The 20,707-nt window shown below is 31.0% G+C and overlaps 1 protein-coding gene across 1 annotated transcript in view; it reads left to right on the top strand.

The window, feature by feature from the left end:
* The first annotated feature begins 1,115 nt into the window (after positions 1-1,115).
* LOC113511314 (voltage-dependent T-type calcium channel subunit alpha-1G) overlaps positions 1,116-20,707 on the top strand; it is a 164,633-nt gene continuing 145,041 nt past the window's right edge. Inside the window, exon 1 of the mRNA XM_052903383.1 lies at positions 1,116-1,289. The gene's annotated coding sequence lies outside the window, so the exon portion shown is untranslated. The remainder of the gene's footprint in view (positions 1,290-20,707) is intronic.

Here is a 20,707-nt window from a genome sequence, read left to right as displayed (position 1 = left end):
TGCGTTGCCATTACTAGGACTCAGGTGTTATTCCTCTGTACCCAGTAAATTCACGAGAAATCATCGTCAAACTGATTTACAGCTATTAAACACAACTTTGTCACGAATGGACAGAGGTACCCAAGCTTCTACTTTTGTACAAATCTCACTTATACAAGATACCCTGCCAGTGTATACCCATAATATAGGCAGGGTTACCGCCTAATAAATTGTAGGTAATTTTTCTCTCTTGTCAACTATCTTATTATGTACATGTTTGTTTTTGTACTTCAAATTAATTATAAAAATGTCTAGACCATAAAAAACACTAACAAAATACCTTAGTGATCAGGAATGGCAACGCATGAAGAGTATAATAGGCAACATAGTATACTCTGTTATATCTAGAATACTTTCATGTCTCTAGGTGACGGTTACCACTTTTTCGTCGTCAGTTTGGTTGCCATTCCGTTACATAAAAAATATTAAATAATAGAATAGTCATTTAATTATAAAAAAAAGTCTTGCATTTATTTTGTACGTGATAATATATAGTTATTTTAGATGTTATTCCAAGAACAATTAATTTTAATCGAGGAAAATTTTGTATTAGTAGTATTACTTATTTTATTATTTATTATTTTCTCTCTAACTGCATTGAGTTGGCTGGAAGAGATATCTTTTAGAGATAAGCTCACCCTTGCTAACATATATATTTTGTTCAAGTGCAATAAATAAATATATATATTAAACATAATCTCACCTGATAGAGTCCCAACTTACACCAGCTTAGCGAATAACTGGATCTCCTGATGCCTGCTGACTCCAAGGATATAATCCTCAAGAAAGTAAACATTAGATTAAAAAAAAACCATTGAAATCGTTACAAACTTAACAAATATAGCACGTTACGTATAAAAAAAAAATTCTTGTGTGCATCCTTTTTGAAGTTGCTTAAAAATGTAAATTAGAAAACACTGTCCAAACCTAGTGGTCGCGGCTATTGCGGAAATCAATTCTGATTGTCCATCAATAGCAGCTACTTACTGAATATATGGGAACTATACCTGTACATTTCAGGTACGTAACAGGTACAGGGAGGGTGGGAGGGAGCCAGACTGGAGCAGTGCAAGCGTCGACTCCGCCGGTACAGGACGCCGCGCGGGCTCCCTCCAGATAGATCAGATCCTACGCGAGCAACGGACCTCACTAAATTAGTGCAAGTGAACAGTTCCCTCATAGTGTCGAAGGTGTCGGTTCCATAACATTTTAATTTTTTTCTTTCCAGCTTGTAATTTAATTTGCATTGGGTACGTAAAACATCTTAATATTTAATAAGTATTTATTTATTGTTATCATTATTATTTTAAGCATAAATTATATTTAAAATAATATCTTTTAATTAACGAAATACATTTATGGGAATTTGTTTGGAATTTTTTCAATTAAATAGGAAACAATAATTAAAATACACATACACATAAAATTTAAAATAAAAAAAAAATTTTTAATAATTAAATTTAGAATCATTATTCTAAAATTCATTACTCGTTTCTAAAAATTAAGTTCTAAGTTATTAAATTAAGAAAATACGTTTTATTTATTAAATATTATTTTGTACACTAATTAATAATTTAATATTAACCAATGTACAGACTTGTACAAAGTGCCTACTTCCTTTTGTAATAATATAATAACAACTAGCTCTGAAATTACAATTTAATATTAACGAAAGCTTACTGAGAGAGCTTAACTTGTTGCATTCACTGTTAGGTACCTACTCACCTATTTCAAACTGGCTCATTACGAAGGAACCTTTGAATTGATGTAGATAATAATAATAAGAGAAAATTACTTCGTGGTTTAATCATTTATAACCCTACCTCGAGATTGAGAGCATAAGCTCAATCCGAACATAAAATGTTAATAATAATTTAGTTGTTAATAAATTTTCTAATTAAAATTTCGCATAGAAGTGGTTCTACTTAGCAACTGTCCTTGCATGGCTGTGTTTCAATTTGATGGGCAAGATATGACAGTAAAATTACAAGGTATCTAGGTAAGATATTAATAATGGGAAATGCCGACGCATAGGGATCGCATGAGAATCATAGGAGGACTATAAGTGGCTGTTTCCACTTCTCATCTAATTAGGCCATCAGCTTGTTGGCCCATTTTATATTGCATAAGAAAATATGTTCTTTCTAAATCAGTAAAGCATTGTGTTAAAAAAACGCTCAAAAAATAGCATAACAGTTATCGATCGATTAAAAAAAATAATTATTATTATAAGAAATGATTTGATTTTTCAATATTTATGATATTTACCATCAAGTGAGCCGCATGCTCATTTGCCCCCTGTGTTGTAAAAATATTTTAAACTAGCTGTATCACACAGTTTCGCTCATAGTGTATCGTGGTGTTGAATAGTCTATTACCATCCTTAATAAATGATCTGCCAAATGCATTTTTTTAAAACAGATTAATAGATAGTTCTACAAATTAACGCGTTTAAACAAAAAAAAGTCTTTCGTTTTATTATACTAGTACAAGTATTATGACAAAAATTCCTTAAATATTAAAATAAAAATAGATTCCCAAATGTATTAAATGTACTTTAAAAAATATAAATGTTTGTAACAAGCTCTAAAGAAACCCCGTAATCCCTTAATGACTGGCTTTAAACATCGTGAAGCTCGCTCAATCAATTAAATATTTTTATAGTAACATTAATTAATTATGAACCTGTAAAATCACGAATCAATTAAAACCTAACGACTGATGGGATAGGGATGGATACGTTATACTATATCTTCGCCAATTCTGAATCGATTTTAATCATTCTTTTTGAATTCTTACTTTCCATGGACTCCATATAAATTTCGTTATATGATTCAGAAATATTTTTATGCGCACATATATATAGCTAAAAGTACGTTATAATGAACGCATGACACATCACTTTTCTTTTTCATTTTACCACTCTGCCCAGAGAACAGTTTGAGCCGAATACGGTCATTAAACAAGTAGATTTCTCTCCAAAAAATAACAACAAATTAAAACGTGATAAAATTAATACTTTTATTAAGTTATATATACTAAATTTGTGACGTATCATGCGATAATTAGAGACACAATTCAAATATCTGAATTTAGAATATAGAATAATTTGTTAATAAATTAGATTTTACTCTTGAAATAAAAATGGCGATGTCAATCGTGACAAAATTTACATGGAACAAAATTAAACAATAAAAACAATACTTAAATGAAAATAAAATAAATAGTTATCTTTATATATGGTAATCTTTATTGTACATAATTTACATTGGATATATAAAAAATATTTAATATATAATGGCGGATTTATCCCATAGAAGGATCTCTTACAGTCAACCTTTGTCTATCTAAACTAAAACTATAGAATGTTCGAGTGAAAAACTTGTGTAGCTAAAGAATAATAAGAATAAGTTATAGACATAAAAAGTTATATCATTCTTTTAATAGAAATAATCTTTAAATTACTTGCATTTTGAATCTAATCTAATTTTGATAAACTAAATTATATAAGATTTACAAATAGAAGAAATATTTTTTTTATGGCGGAAAAGTATAAATATGGGATAATTTACATTCAGATCCTACGTAGTTCATATTCCCAACCAAGCACATATCATACTTTTCCTCGAAATGGGAATATAATTTTGTAATTCAAACTACTAAATTTAATTTATATTTTATTTATCTAGTAGATAAATAAATTGCAAATTAATTAAAATATAAATATTTAAATATGTTACATACTATTTTAATTTTATATCATGGTTGAATGTTAAAAAAATTACTCAATTTATTGTATGAACGAAATATTTACCATAATTATATATTTGGGAAGTGTTGGGAGCTCCCAAATATTACATTCATAAAATGAGTTAAATTTAAGTATGTTATAACTAGTTTGACATTATTTTTATTATACGAAATAGGGAATATATTATGTAAAGTGTGTATGTATTTTTTCACTAATGCAATTTTATTTTATGATAAGAAAAGCACACTGAACATCACAAAATGCTAACACCCTGAAGTCCATGGTATTTAAATATAACGCCTCCTTGCCCTGTAATTTCACTGCCATATTTCACACCTCAAACTGAAACACAGTTATGCAAACACGTCAAGCAGTTGCTTGACGGCAGGAAGGCAGGTAAGACAGAGACACCCATATAGACGAATATTATTATAAATTATTAAGCCCATGAAGCCGCCTTCATGGGCTCTGCAGGCTGCAGCCCACAGTGGGAGACACTGTGACGCAAAGTATCGTACTCCCCCTGAAGAAAACTTCTAGATGAAATCGAAATATTGTCAGAAACAACAAACGTAGTATGTTCATGAAATTACCGTTATACATAATACATATACATCGTTAAAAATGAACGTCAATATCATCATCATTTCAGCCATTATCCGTCCACTGCTAGTCATAGGTCTGCCCCATAGATTTTCATAAAATGAACATAAGTTTTTAAAATTATTACCAGATATCCCCGTGACTTCGTCTGCATAATATCGACAATATAATATTGATTGATCAGGATAATTACATAACGGTAGGTTGAGCTGTAAAGACACCAAGAAGTACGTAACAAAACAAAGAAACGCACTGAATTCTGATATTTTTCCAATCCAATCCAATTTTATAAAAGAAATAATGTATTCTATGTGCATAACTGCCAGTAATTCTGAAGTAATTATTTTCTTTTTAATTTTCTGCTGTTTACATTACGGGAATTAATATTATTCCCGTAACGTAAACAGCTTTTCTACGCAGCATAAATGAAAAAATCATTAACTGCCAGGTTTATTTTATTTCTTTGATTAAAACTTTATTAAAATTATTTTAATGCATATTATACATATTACAACTCTTTTGAGGAATGAACTCCGGTAGTGTAAGGAATTACAAATATCTATACTCAAAATTACGTTTATTACTAAATTTGAATACATTAGAATTTTACATACATACATACATATACGTACATACGTAGGCAGAAACAATGGAACGCCAAATGCTTCGATTCAAACAAACCTCTTTCGCTTCTTCTACATTCATCAATCTTTTCATACATGCTCGCCGGTTACGGGTACTTTTAATTTGGCCCTTCTTCAGCACGTCGCCTATTTGGTCAACATACGTCCGTCTAGGGCGGCCCCTACCGACATCTTCATTCATTCTTGCTCCATAAATCTCTTTCGTAATTCTTGTTTCATCCATCCAATTTTAAATAATTAAAAATAGTTATTAGTGAATAGTACGCCTTAACCAGCGACGGTGGGAAGTGGAAGCATTTAAGTAAGGTCTTTGCCCAGCAGTGGACCACAACAGGCTATGATATAAGATAGGCTATGATGATGATAATAATTAGTAACTTATTATGTATTTTCGAAAATAATAATTTAATAAATTACCACATAATATACAGAATGAAAATTATATCTTTAGCATTTGTTTAGTGTGCAACAGAACTTTTCCTCAAAAAACGAAAAAAATATTTCCCTCTTATAATAACAGGGCTTGTTATTTTTTTTTTTTATTTACTCTTTATTATACTAGTTAAAAAATAATAATCTATACATATTACAATTATAAAATAACTTTTACTGCTAAAGTAAACTTTTGTATAGAGTAAAAAAGAAAGAACATGGTAGCTATTTGGCACAATAAATGTAATAAAAAAGTTCATATTAATGACAGATATTACTAATAAGTATGTGCATATTATACATGTTTAAATACCTACTTATAATAATATATCTTATCAAAAACATAAAATGTAAAAAAAGACAAGTCTTGCAACGCAAATGCGTTCACTAGAAAAAATAAGATCTCATATAAAAGCAAATCCTTTATTTTAGTTAGTGTCCATGAAAGCACCAATTTAACATTTTTGTTATAAATTGTTGTCTAATCTATTACTTATCAACATTCAATGTGACTGTATCAATTTAGACATCTTTATTTCTATAAGCCAATGACTTGGCCGCTGTGCCGATCAATTGCCTTATATATTCATATGTCAATTTAGTACCTATAAGCTTTAATTTTTCTACCCATGTTTCTTTAGGAAACATTTCATTTCATTTTCTCTCGTAAAATACCTCAATAAAATAATTAAATTGTGTTCTACAAAACAATTCACTTCAATTAATGCAAAACAAATTATTTTGATTCACAAACTAAATTACTTAATCGATTTTGATAAAATTTCTATGGCACTAATCTGTAAGTTTTTTTTTTATACAACTTAGAATGTCAAACAAGCTGACGGCCCACCTGATGGAAAGTGGTAACCGTCGCCTATAGACATTAGCAGTACCATGGACATAACAGAGTATACTGTTTCGCCCATGATACCCCCCATGCATTCCCATTCCTGAGGAGTCAGGTGTTATTCCTCTGTACGCAGTAAATTCACGCCATATCCCACACTTCAAACTGAAACACAGCCATGCAAACACAACTGCTTCACGGTTGAAACACGAATGGGACAGAGGTACCCAAGCAATCGACTTTTGTACAAAGTCTCCCTCTGGTAAAAAATAATCCTTTCAGATACATCTCTTTACAATTGACGAGGTTATGACTTGCAAATCTAAAAAAATACAACCGAATTGAGAGCCTTCGTCTCTTCGAAGTCGGTTGATGACGCTATGTTTTCAAATTCACCTATATAAATGGGTTGTATAGAATTAAACTAACTTGCAAAGTCAAATCTGATTGTAACTTGGTGCGGTTGTTTCTTTGAAAGCTCCTAATCTGTATTTTGGCTTCTATCCAAGAAATACCACAGATTAGATATAGTCATAAACTGCGGATCTTTTGCTTTACAAGTTGTTTAGGATACGTATACATTAGTATAAGCTACTTTTTTATACCAGTATAAATTACTTTAATTTGTATTTAATATGGCAGGTGTAACAGATATTACATACGAGTATATATTTATTTATTTAATACTAGCGATCCAACGCGGCTTCGCACGAGTTTCAGCCAATTCAACTGATCGGTTATTTTATAGCATTTTATATGTGATTCTTTAAATTAATATAACTTTTTTGTTTATGAACCATTGAAATAAAATAAACACTAAATATTAAGTGAAGCAAACCATAAAGCATTAATGAAAACCATATTCAAATCGGTTAAGCTGCTTCTGAGATTAGCGTGTACAAACGTACAGACAAACAACGTACAGAAAAGCCCCCCTATGGCAGTTTTTCTTATATATCTTCCATGTACAGAGAGCGATCAGTTACGATTTTATTTATATGTATTGATTGATATACATTTACAAATAAGAATATCGTCATGAAAGGTCAGAACTATAAAATCAATATTTTAATGACAAGTATATAATTTACACTTAAACTTGAAAAGGTAAATTAAATAATATTATTACTAAATAATTGCTATCATGAATTCTTTCATTATAGGTATAGAAAGACGTAATAACTAACTTATTAATCTGTTATTTAAAATTGGATTTTAGTAGCAAGGATTATTTGAAAATTTCTAATAGAAGAAAAATGTGAATTAGGCATAAAATTTAAGCGCTAAGTTATATGCAGTTTATTCTTTGATTATCTAACGTTTTAGTTCGTTATCAAGATATTTTTTTAAAAAATCAGTAATCAGAAATATTGGTTATTAAAGATGGTTTTCCAAAAAACAAAAAAATCTATTACAATTGTGGCAAAATTAGTTATTTTAATTTAAACACTAAAGTACCTGCTGAACGATTTTTAATAAAAGTTCTATGTGTCTAATCTGAAAGTACATTATTTCAGATAAATAAAAATCTATATCGGTTTATAGCTGGCAACATTATGAAGTAACAAACTAAAAAAAAAATTCAACCGAATTGAAAACCTCTTTTAAAAATAGTGAAATTGTTTTTGAAAATTGTAAAATAATACCGAGCATCCATATTACGGTAAGCGTTGATATAGATACTTTTAATTGATATTTATTACTACTACTCTTGATTAATATCACTATTGATTTATAATATAATAGACTATTCTATTGGATGTTATTCTAAGGTTTCATTTATGAAAGCAATTTTAATATAACCTTGCCACTTTAATCTCAAATAAGCCAATCAACGATTTGTCCACTATTGTTAGTGAAAATAAAACTCGTCTAGTCTTATCAATATATCAGCTTTTAACTATCCATTGTTAAACATAAACTTCTCCCTTGGGGGGCCTTGCCAGTAGTTGGCTCACTTGATAGGCGGATTGGCAACCGCAGTTAGGCTTTGGAGATATTTAAAGAGTATTATTATAGTTAAGAGACTTTGGAGTATTTTAAGAGTATTATTATTTATCCCTCGCTCTCCTTTAATCACCTCATACATTATTGATTTATAGGCTACCAACCTCTTTCAAACCTAAAGTTACAGAAAAATAAACAGTGACGTTCTTGACAATCTTCTTGTCTTAGTAATTTTACCGAACTATATTTTGTATCGCGACTTATTATATCTGGAATTATTTACTGTAAATATTATTAATTATACAATCTCGTACTAAATCTTTCTTTCTCTCACTCCTTCTGAATCTATATATAAATATCATCAAGCCCACATCTACACGCCTCTACAGATTGATTACTTGCAAACTTGTCATAGAATTTTAAACTTTACTGAATTTAATTTATTATATTAGGAAGTATATTATATATTATATACGTTATTTTTAGAAAATTTTATTATGATAAAGTTGGCTCGTTATGCAAATGCCTGCTAAGTAATAGCTACTTTACAAACAGCTGCGCATAATGTAATTTCAGTTTCAAATAAGCAATGAATTGATTGCAACTTTAGCTATCCGAATCAATTTGTGCTAACGCAATAGTATTTAAGCACATAATAATTTTCTCGCAATACAGAATACATAGTATTTAACGTACCTGCTTAAATATGTTACCTATTCTTGAATAACCAAGTTAATCTTTTAGCTAAGTAAATAATGAATGATAAGGGTATCCCTATGGATATATAGTTGGAATACAACTTGCTCACACGACGGGTGTTTCGATTTTTCCCAGTGGGAATTACCTCACGAATTATTTATTGATATTCCAAGAACGAATTCCGGATAGTCTACGAGTACGGCGGCTTCAGACCTTGTCCGTGAAACAAACGGAGCTGACAAATTTAGGAAATATTGACACTTACACTTCAACGTGAGGTCTCCTCTCGGAATTCTATTTTCGGTAGACGGTCAGCTCAGCTTTTTTTTGTTAAACTCTGACCTTTATATATATTAAAATAACTACGCTGATGTGATCATTATGGTGTCGTTGTTATGTTTTTAAACTAAAATTTAAAACGTAAAAAAAAGGTCAAGTTTCATAACAGACTGATAGTTCTTCGTACTTCATACTGTTATGACTGCAATAGTTGTTGAATGGAAAAAATAAGAAACGGTTTAAATATATTTTTTTTTAATTTAATAAAATTATATTTTTTTTTGTTTTATTAGAATTATATTTTTTTTGTGTAGATATAAACTTAGGATTTGTAGTGCTCTCTAATTTGTCTAAAAACATCGCGTATATATATAAGCTGGACAGTCACGCTCGCTTTCCAGGTACGGCCGCTCATAAGTAAAGGTCACGGATGGTCCCGAAACTAGTCGATCTTTCTCGACTAAAATGCACGGTAAATTAAGCTGGTTGTCCTTACATTAAAATTATATCATGGGATCATGTAACCCGCCGATGAAATTGTACTCTTCTGTTAATATTGTGCTTTCAACACCAGTTACCTATTTCATTTGGCGGGTTGTACGAAATTAATCGTATTAGAATTCGTATAAAGCGGTTTTTTCAAATCCTCTGTGCGTTCAATACGGAAGCAATTCCAAAGGATTGCCTATATGTATCTCTAAATTATTTAATTTGATAATCGATCATGTAAAATAGATTATTATACTCATATATAACTAAGGGAGGGCGAGTAATGGGCATCAACTCCCGCAGCATCTCTCTTAAAACATCTTTGAAGTCTAACTGCGGTTGCCAATCCGCCTGCCAAGCATTTTAACTAATGACAAAACCCCCAAGGGGAGGCTTCTGTTCAGCAGTAGACAGTTAAAGGACGATGATGATGATTAACGACACTTATTATCATTATAGGGTAATAAAATTGTTTTATGAAATGAATTGCCCATTTGGAGCCTGTCAATTTTACTCCGTTTACCTTTCTTATTTTTATTGAGGGCCGGATAAAGCATTTCCATTAGTAATGTACACATTGGCAGGTTTATTTCCCTCCAAGGGGAAATGTTATGAATTTTTAAAATCACAATACAAAAGCGACCGTATACTAAATACAATTCAAAGGAAAACGAGCATTGAAAAGAACTCGAATTTAAAGCTGCTTTAAATATTTCATTGTCAAGATTTTTAGGTTATTTTCTGAGTGAAATGGGTGCTGTCGGCTATATAATGTTATAAATTTATATACTCAATATTAAATACTCAGTATAACATTTGAAATACTCATTAAACAATATGTATGTCTCTTTTCGAAATTGGTCATTCTAAAGTCTTAAAGGTCTGATAAGGAACACTTTCTGTTGTCTCTTTTGAGAAATATAGCTACTAGTAGCTTCTAGAAATAAGCAAAGTTCCATTGCTTATTTTCAGTACTAGACAAAAATGGTACAATATAACATTGGATATTATTTAATTCACACAAATATTTTTTTTTATGTACTAAAAATAACTATATATATAAAATAATTGCATGTCTATATTGAATATTTTTTCTCTTTCTTTTTTAAGGATTTTTTTGTTTTACAATAACTTATTTATTATCATCGTTATTATCGTCATTACTATTAAACACGACTGAAAATATTGGGATTGTCATTTTAGTTGTTCAAAAATTCAATTTAAAAAAAGCCACATATAAAAGCGACTTATATAATGTAATTTTTTAATGTAAGACAGTTAACTGCATCTGATGTGGTTTCTGATAACATACTGTGAGGTTCCTACATACAACTTACAACCGAATTGGAACCTCCTTCTTTTTGATGTCGGTTGAAAATAAATAAAACATAGGTCTTGTGACTTGATATAAGACGTTATTTTTTTATTTGATTTATTCATAAACACTTTATATTTGCAACATTCATTTTAACATTTTTTCTCAAAACAATCATAGACTGAAAAATTCAAACAGCCTCCATAGTAACTTAACAGCTGGACGCACGCACCGGGTTAAAATGGAGGCTCAATTTTTTTTGTTTTTTTCGACCCATGTTTCCATCAAAAACAATTCTGTTGATGAAACATTCCTTAAAAGTATGCTAATTTTTTTTTATTTCACCCAGTGGTACTGTTTTAATTGTCGCTGTGACAAGCTTAGTATTTAAAATTATAATTTATAATAGTGATATGACTAAAGTACCATATGAGCACTTTGAGTCAGCAGTATTCATATTATACCTTGCAATATAATTTTAAATCATGTCTCTACAACGAGTACAAATCAAAAATTAACAATCATAGATATCGATACAGTACTTTTATATGCTGAGTAAAAAGAAATCTGTATAAAAATAAAATACTATTTTTTATTCTAATTTGCTTATAAATATAAAAAATAATAGTAACATTATTTTTTTTAAGTATATAATTAGGTAAAAGTATACAGCACGTTTATGTGTGTGAATGTATAGTTTTCAACATAATGCAATGATGTATGGACTAGACTATATAGAATTCGGACATAATTTTTATTTGCCTTTTTATTTTTATTCAATACCAAGTATTTTCTCATGTTTTCTCATTACTATTTCAGTCGTTAATTGTCCACCGCTGAACATAAGCCTTCCCCATAAGGGGAGTTTTGCCAGTAGTTGCCACGCTTGGCAACATGGTTGACAACCGCAGGTAGGCTTTTAGAGATGTTTTAAGAGGGACGCTGCTGCCCATCCCTCGCCCTCCCTTAATCGACTCTTACGACACCTGCGGGAAAGGAAGGGGTGGCCTATTCTATACCGGCGAAATACGTAAATCATAAATATAATAGATTAACATTAATAATGATATATATATATATATATATATATATATATATATATATGTTTTTCAAAAACTGTTTACACGTGCAAAGAACGTTAGTTATAGCTATATAAAAAGTAATAATGACCTTGACCTATCATATATATTGGTATTGGAGTGAACAAACATACCGAAATAATGTAATGACGCTTTCAGCCAACTGATGTACTCGCAACGGCATGTGAAATGATTAATGGGACTCGATTCGTACATTGATCTTATCGAAATAAACATGGTTTCGCTTTATGGATGGCCAGTGGTTTCGAATATCATTGCGTTGTAGTAATGTTAAAAAGAGATTTATTTATAAATCATATTATATTATTATTAAATAAGGTTTTACACCTTCACGGCTTATTATGTCACTACATTATTATCATCATCACATCAGCCGTTTTTTGTTTACTGTTGAACATAGACCTCCCTAATAGACAGTCATAGGGGGGAAAGGGATTGTTAGTAATGGAGACTAAAAATATCATTGCTAGCAATATACCCAACCAGGTCAACCTCCTCGCGGTTCCCCCTGGAAACTATCATGGTTAATTCCTGATGAATTCATCATGATGGGCTAGCTGGCCTGTTTTCATTCTCATCGATCACCTTTCACTGGTGTCCCGCCAGTGTATCCCATTATCATTCCATTTTCACCGATCAAAAAAAAATAGACAGTCATAAAGATCGGGACCGCCCCTTATTGCAGTTTACCATTGAGGGGATTTTGCCAGTAGTTGGTTGCCACGCTTGACAGGCGGGTTGACCGCAGTCAGGCTTTGGTGATGTTTTAAGAGAGATGCTGCTGCTCATTACTCGACCATTAAGGTCCCTTAGTCGCCTTTTACGACAGCCACGAGAAGGAAAGGGGTGACTCAATCTATACTGGAGCTACATGGTGAACAATTATATTTACTAATAAATAAATCAAATTGTTCGTTGAAATAAACAATATTTTTTGAAAGAACTTCAAAAAAAGGTAGAAGTTCTCAATTTAATTCATTCAAAAAGCTTATAGTACAAAACCTTCTAAATCTGTTATTATATGTAATTGACCAATTTTTAAAATTACTACCTTTTTACATATGTTTAAAATCATTTAACTATTATTTAAAAATGAACAAACAATACAAATATTGCGGTATCATATTCTTATTAAAATTAATACTTACCAGTGTCCGATTTAGCTGTAAATATTTGGCGATATTTACATGAATGAGCATATAAATTTGCAGTGAACTCATTTTGCCATCCTGGGCATTTGCCCCATCGGTGATTATCCCAAAACCAGTATTAAATGCTGTAAAATAAGAAAACGTATTTCTAAGAAACTGAGAAATACCTAGTTGTTAGCTTACAGATTCATCAGAATATTTAAAACAAAACTATAAGTTTATACCAGTAATTGTTTTGCTTTTTTGATGTAAGATATTTTACAGATATAGTAATGAATTATATTTTGTGAGAATAAGGTTTCCGGGTCAACAATTCGAGCATTCCCAGTATGAGTGGCTTGGACGGCAGTTTCTCTACTGACAGATCATAAATAGGAAATGTTTCGCTCTCAACGATCCTCAGTGAAACTGGAGTAACTATCTATTCCTTGGTATATACTCGAGCGGCGTATATTTGAAGTAGGTTAATATTTTCTCGGGACGGAAAGAAATACGATATGATGCGAAAGAAGTATATCGGTAAAATTGTAGATTACACTCCCCTCGCTAACAAGTTGTTAAAATAATTACTGTATCTTCTTTTTTTTTCAAGTGCAATAAAATATATAGAGTATGTATGCCTACCATTGCCCTCAAATTCTTTCCGTTTTACCTAATGGTAAGCTGATAGAGAACGCCATATGGCATTAAACTCGCCATTTGTACAAATTTTATTGTGTAATACAGAATAAATAAATTAATAAATATGTATACGTATATTTATATGTATATATAATTGGTAATCGTACTCCTCAAATTAAATTAGATTCCTCTAATAGAGGAAAGAATGTATTAAAGATTATTAAGTAGAATAAGTAAGAAAATGCTTTTAGCGATAAGGCCGCCTTTTATATATGCATATTCTGTATAAATACTCCATGTATATATCTCTATTGTACGCAATAAATCATTTATTATTATTATTATATTCCACAAAAAGAAAACACTGGCTTCAATCGTGACAAAACCTTTTTATTTTTATTTAAGAACTTATTTACGTTATTTTGATTTAAAAACTAAACTATTAAACCGATTTTGATAAAATTTCTACGAGACTAATTTAAAGGTATATCCTTTCAAATAACAAATAAATTTCCAAATAATTGTATATGTAACGGAATTACGAGGTTACAAACATAAACGATGCAACCGAATTGAAAACCTCTTTCTTTTTTGAGGTCAGTTGAGAACTATTCAAAATGGTGGCCTAATACGAGTGTATATAAAACTATTACCAAATCTAAATCTTATTACCGTAATATCGTCGACGAGTGCAGCAGACCTACTGAATACGATATTGGAACAAATAATATTGTGAGTCTCAAGATCAATTCCAATATTTCCATTTCATTTCTTCCAAATTAGATTTAGAAGATTAAATAAATTTGCATTATGTATAGACATTGGTAAGAATAAATACCTCTACTAGAGGAAGAATGTAAAAATAGACAATTTTATGGAAATCTAATTTAGAATTTAACAAAATAGTAAAAATTGAAAAATAGGTTAAAAATGGAAGCTAGAATTTAATAGCAAGCCGAATCTAAATCGTCTTTTTTTAAATTGATATATTATCTGTCCATCCGTTGCTGTCACATTTTAACTTTCAACCTTTTTTAAATTGCTTTTTTCACGACTATAATACGGACGTAGTCGCGGACACAAAGTAGTTGTGTTATAAAACAGACATTTTCCAACTTCTTTGAAGCATTATCTCCCAAAAAGCGTACGTATAAGGACTCGTCGTAGGTATGAGGCAACAATAACAGCATTATCAAAACCTTTATGCCACATAATAAATTGTACAATGTTCAAAAGTAAGGGTCCGCCATTACCCGCACTTTACCGTGCCTTTCACTCCGACCGGAAAATATCGTGCATCGAAAAATCTAATAATAAAAGTTGAATGTCCAAATCCACCATCCCGAGATAGGGCATACGATTTCTACGTCATTTGTCCCGCTGTAGAGGGTCGGGAACCATCTCGCTGATCTATTGTGTACGCGGCATCCTACCCTTGAAAATGAATATATTTTTCCAATCTTGTCCTGACCGCCAATAGCACAAAGTACACAGATTATTCTTACCTAACTACTTAAGAATGGAGAATAATGTTTTTTAGCCATATAATTTTAGACATAGTACATTTAAATAAATACAAATCATGTTAATAGAGATTTAAAAGAATAACTATTGAGTTTCTTGAGGACTCTTCTAACCAGATAACAACTTTCCAAACTCTGAAGTACAGTTTAAAAAAATAACGATTTAAAAGTGCTTGTAAACAAGTCTCATTGAATAAAGATGATTTGAATTTGAGTTTAGCTGTATGTCTGATACGTTTTTCTTTAATAGTTTTAGTACTATTTTGTTTAATTATAATAACATTATTATCTGATACTGTATAAATATTTTGCATTTTGGGTTTTTGACGTAATATGTAACTATACAGCTCCATTGCTAGCAATATACCCTAACAAGTCGATCTCCACGCGGTTCCCCCTGGAAACCATCATAGTTCATTATTAATGAATTCGTCATAATGAGCCAACTATCCTGATTTAATCTTCACCTATCATCTCTCACTAGTGCCCCGGCAGGGTATACTAGTAACGTAGGCGGGGCTACCATTTCATCTTCACCTATTAAAAAACAATATTATTAATACAAATTAGTCTTCTTTACACAATATAAAATAAATTGTTTCTATTTTTTTTTTATTCTTTACAAAGAGCTTCTCAATTCAAATCTGTTTTTTTTAAGTGGGCACAGTGTTTCCAACATAAAAAAACTTATGCAGCACACATGAGTAATATATTGTGGAAAATTTTATTAACGTTTGCTAATAACGTTGAAGTTAATTTCAGTTTGAACAGATGCAGCAACATTGTGCTAAAACTGTTTGAGTGCACTTTTACCGTGTTGAAGTTTTATGTTGCGACCGCACACGGTTTAAGACGCACTGCTTTGTTGCATCGTAATTGCAGTCCTTTGAGCACCGTTCGAACTTTTTACTGTTTTATTTTATGATTATAAGACAAAGAGCTTCTCTGAAATCGGTGTCATATAATATGTCTACGTGAATTAGTAGATTTTTCGTGTAATATTAATGGCAAAGCAAATAGACAACCAATTTGATAGAAGTTGACAATCGTTTCCTATAAACCTAAACAGCACTTTGTATATCAGAAAATATTCTGTGATGATTATGTTATTCCTTATACATGATCATTCTTATGCGCTAAAGTATTAAGCCACTCTTTCCTATAATTTCACTACCATGTCGTATCACTACCTTTTCCGTGGATCTCGTAAGAGACAATTGATGGAACTTAATATTCGAAGAATGAGCAGTAGCGTCATTCTTAAAACATCACCAAAGTCTAACTGCGGTTACCAACTCGAGTCCCAAGCGTGGCGTCTATTGGGAAAACCTCCCAATAGGGGGATAATATGATAATATAATACGATAATGGTCGTATCCTTCAAACCGAAACACAACCATGCGAGCACAGCTGCTTGACGGTAGAAACACCAGGAGGAGACCACATGTACTATCATGACCAATTCTACCAAAAATTATCCACCATGGTTTCCAGATAAACATACCAGGGTATTGTACTAGCTATGAGGCACTAGTCTCTATCACTAATAATCCCCCAACATATGAACATGTTGTAAAAATATACATATATACTTTATAGAGGAAAAAATAAAATTTTATATAATATATTTAAAATTGAGAGTCGATATAGTGTCGTGTTGTGAACGCGATAATGTATGTTCAGATATGTAGGAAAATTAATAGTAGTTATTTCTAACTAATAATTCCATACGTTCTAAATTATCATAGACTTTATTACCAGACAGTAGCATAATTTGACAAGTATTAATACATTTATTCGTATAGTGTACCAGTTTTTGAAAGCAAAATATTAATGTCTGTAATAATAAATATTGAATTTAGAAGGTAGTTTTTAACTTGGTCAAATGATATATCATAAAGTAGTAATAAATAAAATTAAGTGGCTTCGATTCTAATCTGATGTTTATATTTTATTTTATTTTTATATTTTCTATTTTTATGTTACATATTTTCATGAATTTTATTTACAACAAATAATCCAAAATAATCTGTATAACTGTATAAAATAATGGACATTTACAAAATATTTAAAAATATTTACATACAAGATTATTTATTTAGATATTTAAAAAATAAATACATCATCATCATATCAACCTTTATTTGTCCACTACTGAACATAGGGGAGGCCTATATCATAAGGCTGGTTTGCCAGGAGTTGCTACACTTGGCAGGCTGGTTGGCAACCGCAGTTATCCTTTAATAATGTTTTAAAAGAAACGCTGCTTCTTATCCCTCGGCCATTAAGTTCACTTTCGACACTCACCGGAAAGGAACGGGTGGCTCTCGGATTACAATGTTTAATATATTTAGATACACATTATATTAAAAATTTTAATCCGAGTTGATGTCTTATTTATTGTTTAAATAAATAAGCAATGTTTCTAAAATTATATTAAACTTTCATCCTTAATGTCTCATAATTTATTATGTGATACCTGGCGTCCCTAACCGTTATCCGACGAGGCGAAAAGCCTAGACACATGTTTGCTACTTCCTTTGTCAGACCATGGATACGGAATAGCTAGATAAGGTGTGACAGACATATTCTTGTGTCAAATATTCAATAGAAATAGGATTTTTATTTCGTGTAACATTTCATTTCAACATATTTATAAGGGCCTCTGCTGACGAGATAAAATATATAAAGACGATGTAATACTTTAACATTTTTGATATTCATTATTTAATCAGGTGAGATGTTGACATTGCTACTACGACATAGGTACAATTCAGCTTAATAAGCTCTCAAGATAGATTTTGATAGTCGAGTTATAAATCTTTCATTACAAATCTAATGAAGTCATTTAGGTAAAATTTTACTCGTTTTATTAATGTAATATTAGTAATTTTTTATGCAAGAATGGTATGCAAACTGACATGAACAGTACCTTGGATATAACAGAGTATACTGTGTTGGTAATGATACCCTTCGTGCGTTGCCATTTCTGAGGACTAAAGCGTTATGCCTCTGTACCCTGTAATTTCATTAACATATCTCACTCTTCTAACCTAAACATAGCTAGTCAAATACAACTATTCCACGACACAAACACGAATGGAACAAACAGACGACTTTTGTACATTCTCAAGCTTTGTAATGTTGTGCACAGTTTGTTTTCTTATAGAGAAGACATTATTTTTAAGCTATTTCAAAAACAATGGGGTTTCACGCCTATTATGTTATTATATAACTTAAAATATAACTTCTTCTATAAATAATAATAAATGAAAAATCTCTAGAATTTTATTTTTTATTTTTAATTTAATTTATATCTAGTTTAATGCTTATGCATTTGCATATTATTATTATTACAAGTCTATTATTATCATTAGTATTAGAAGTAATTTTACTTCTAATACTTATGTAAAACTGTTGCTAAGTTCGATGGCTGCCAATAAATCGGAATCCTCGTGAGCTACAACAAATTCTACAGTGTAATAATTTTTTTAAACTTTCTTTAGTATTAGCGATATGTGTACATAAATTCCTATGCACATGTGCCGATTTTATCACAACTCCAGCGCAAGGAAAAAGTCGACGCTTCCAAAAATATTCTAATAAATTAATATACATGTAAACACAGATAAAGGAAAAAAGAAACTCCAATATGAGTTGAGTTAAAGCCTAACTCGATATTCAATATTAGTGCTTATTTCTCCCATACGAGTAAGTATAAAGAAATCCCTAAATGGATGTTGAAAGAAAAAATATGTTAATAAATTAATACATTAACATATTACGAGATTACTTAGGATAAAAGGAAAATATAATAGTCGTTCATAGTTGAATAATATCTGTAAACATTTTCCAGACTCTCAAGTAATGGAAACAGAATTGCGTCCTGACTTAAACCGTTTATCATGGTTGTAAGAATTCTGACAATGGTAGTTTTTAAGGCTTCATATGGCTTGTTTTTATAATTAACTAGCTGACCCGGTGAACTTTGTACCGCCTAACAGTCTAAAATTGTTTTTTTTTCTGTATTCCTTTTTAATGAATCTTTCCTATATTTTAAAAATTATTCTGCGGGGGGAAAAGGGATTGTTAGTAATGGAGACAGAATCCCATTGCTAGCAATATATCCAACCAGGTCGACCTCCTCGCGGTTCCCCCTGGAAACTATCATGATTAATTCCTGATGAATTCGTCATGATGGGCTGACTGGCCTGTTTTCATCCTCATCGATCACCATTCACTGGTGCCCCGCCAGCGTATCCCATTAGCGCAGGCGGGGTAACCACTCCGTTTTCATCAAATCATAGATCATAAAATCTGTCCAGCCGTTCTGGAATTATAAATTGTGTAACTTACCCGACTTTGTTTTATTTATATAGATTCACTGTGGTCAACAGATAATAATTATCTATTTATTAATGTGTTAGTTTTTACCTGCGACTTCGTCTGCATTCTCATGTTTGACTGTAATGAAAAGGACATCTATATCTTTCTCCATGCCAAATACTACGCGTACTTTACAATTGGTTAATTAGTAAAGATGTCAACAGGTAACAAACAAACAAATGCACTTTCACATTAAGAATACTAGGTGTATTCCCCGGCTTCGTATGTGTGAATCCTTACTAATATAAAAAATGTGAAAATGAGTTTTTGTCTGTTTCCTCTTGGCAACTTAATTAAGCATTACTACTCTAAAAAAACACGTATTATATGAAATACAGAAGCTATTCCCTTCTATTTATCTCATTTAATTGATATACATATATATAAACACCATGTGGTCTCGGCATAGAATGAGCCAACTCTTTCTTCCCCCTTGGGTGTCGTAAGAGATGGCTAAGGGATCAAGGGATGAGCAGTGTCGTCTCTCTTAAAACATTACCAAAACCTAACTACAGTTACCAATCCGCCTACCACAACTACGGACAAAATCCACCATTACGGGTGAGACTTATGTTAACCAGTAGACAGTTGACGGCTGATATAATTGGAAAATTGCAAGTAAATAGTCCTTTCATATTTAATTTTATTGCCGACATTTCGACGTAGATTGCGCCACGTCGTGGTCACGAATTTTTCTCTCGTTAACACCCAACAGTGTATTTAAATATGCGTCAACAACGCTAGTCTGCTGATCTCCAACAATTCTACAAATTGGAAATCAATTAATTGATAAATAGTTTAGATTTTTTGCAAATTCCATTAAATTTCATTGAAACATACTTATATATATATATATATATATATATATATATATATATATA

Source organism: Galleria mellonella, unplaced genomic scaffold, assembly GCF_026898425.1.
Source record: "Galleria mellonella isolate WM207_F2 unplaced genomic scaffold, CSIRO_AGI_GalMel_v1 utg139, whole genome shotgun sequence".
In the NCBI taxonomy this organism is placed as follows: domain Eukaryota; kingdom Metazoa; phylum Arthropoda; class Insecta; order Lepidoptera; family Pyralidae; genus Galleria; species Galleria mellonella.
Note: the sequence above shows the minus strand (reverse complement) of the source record. Positions and strands in the feature narration are given on the sequence as shown.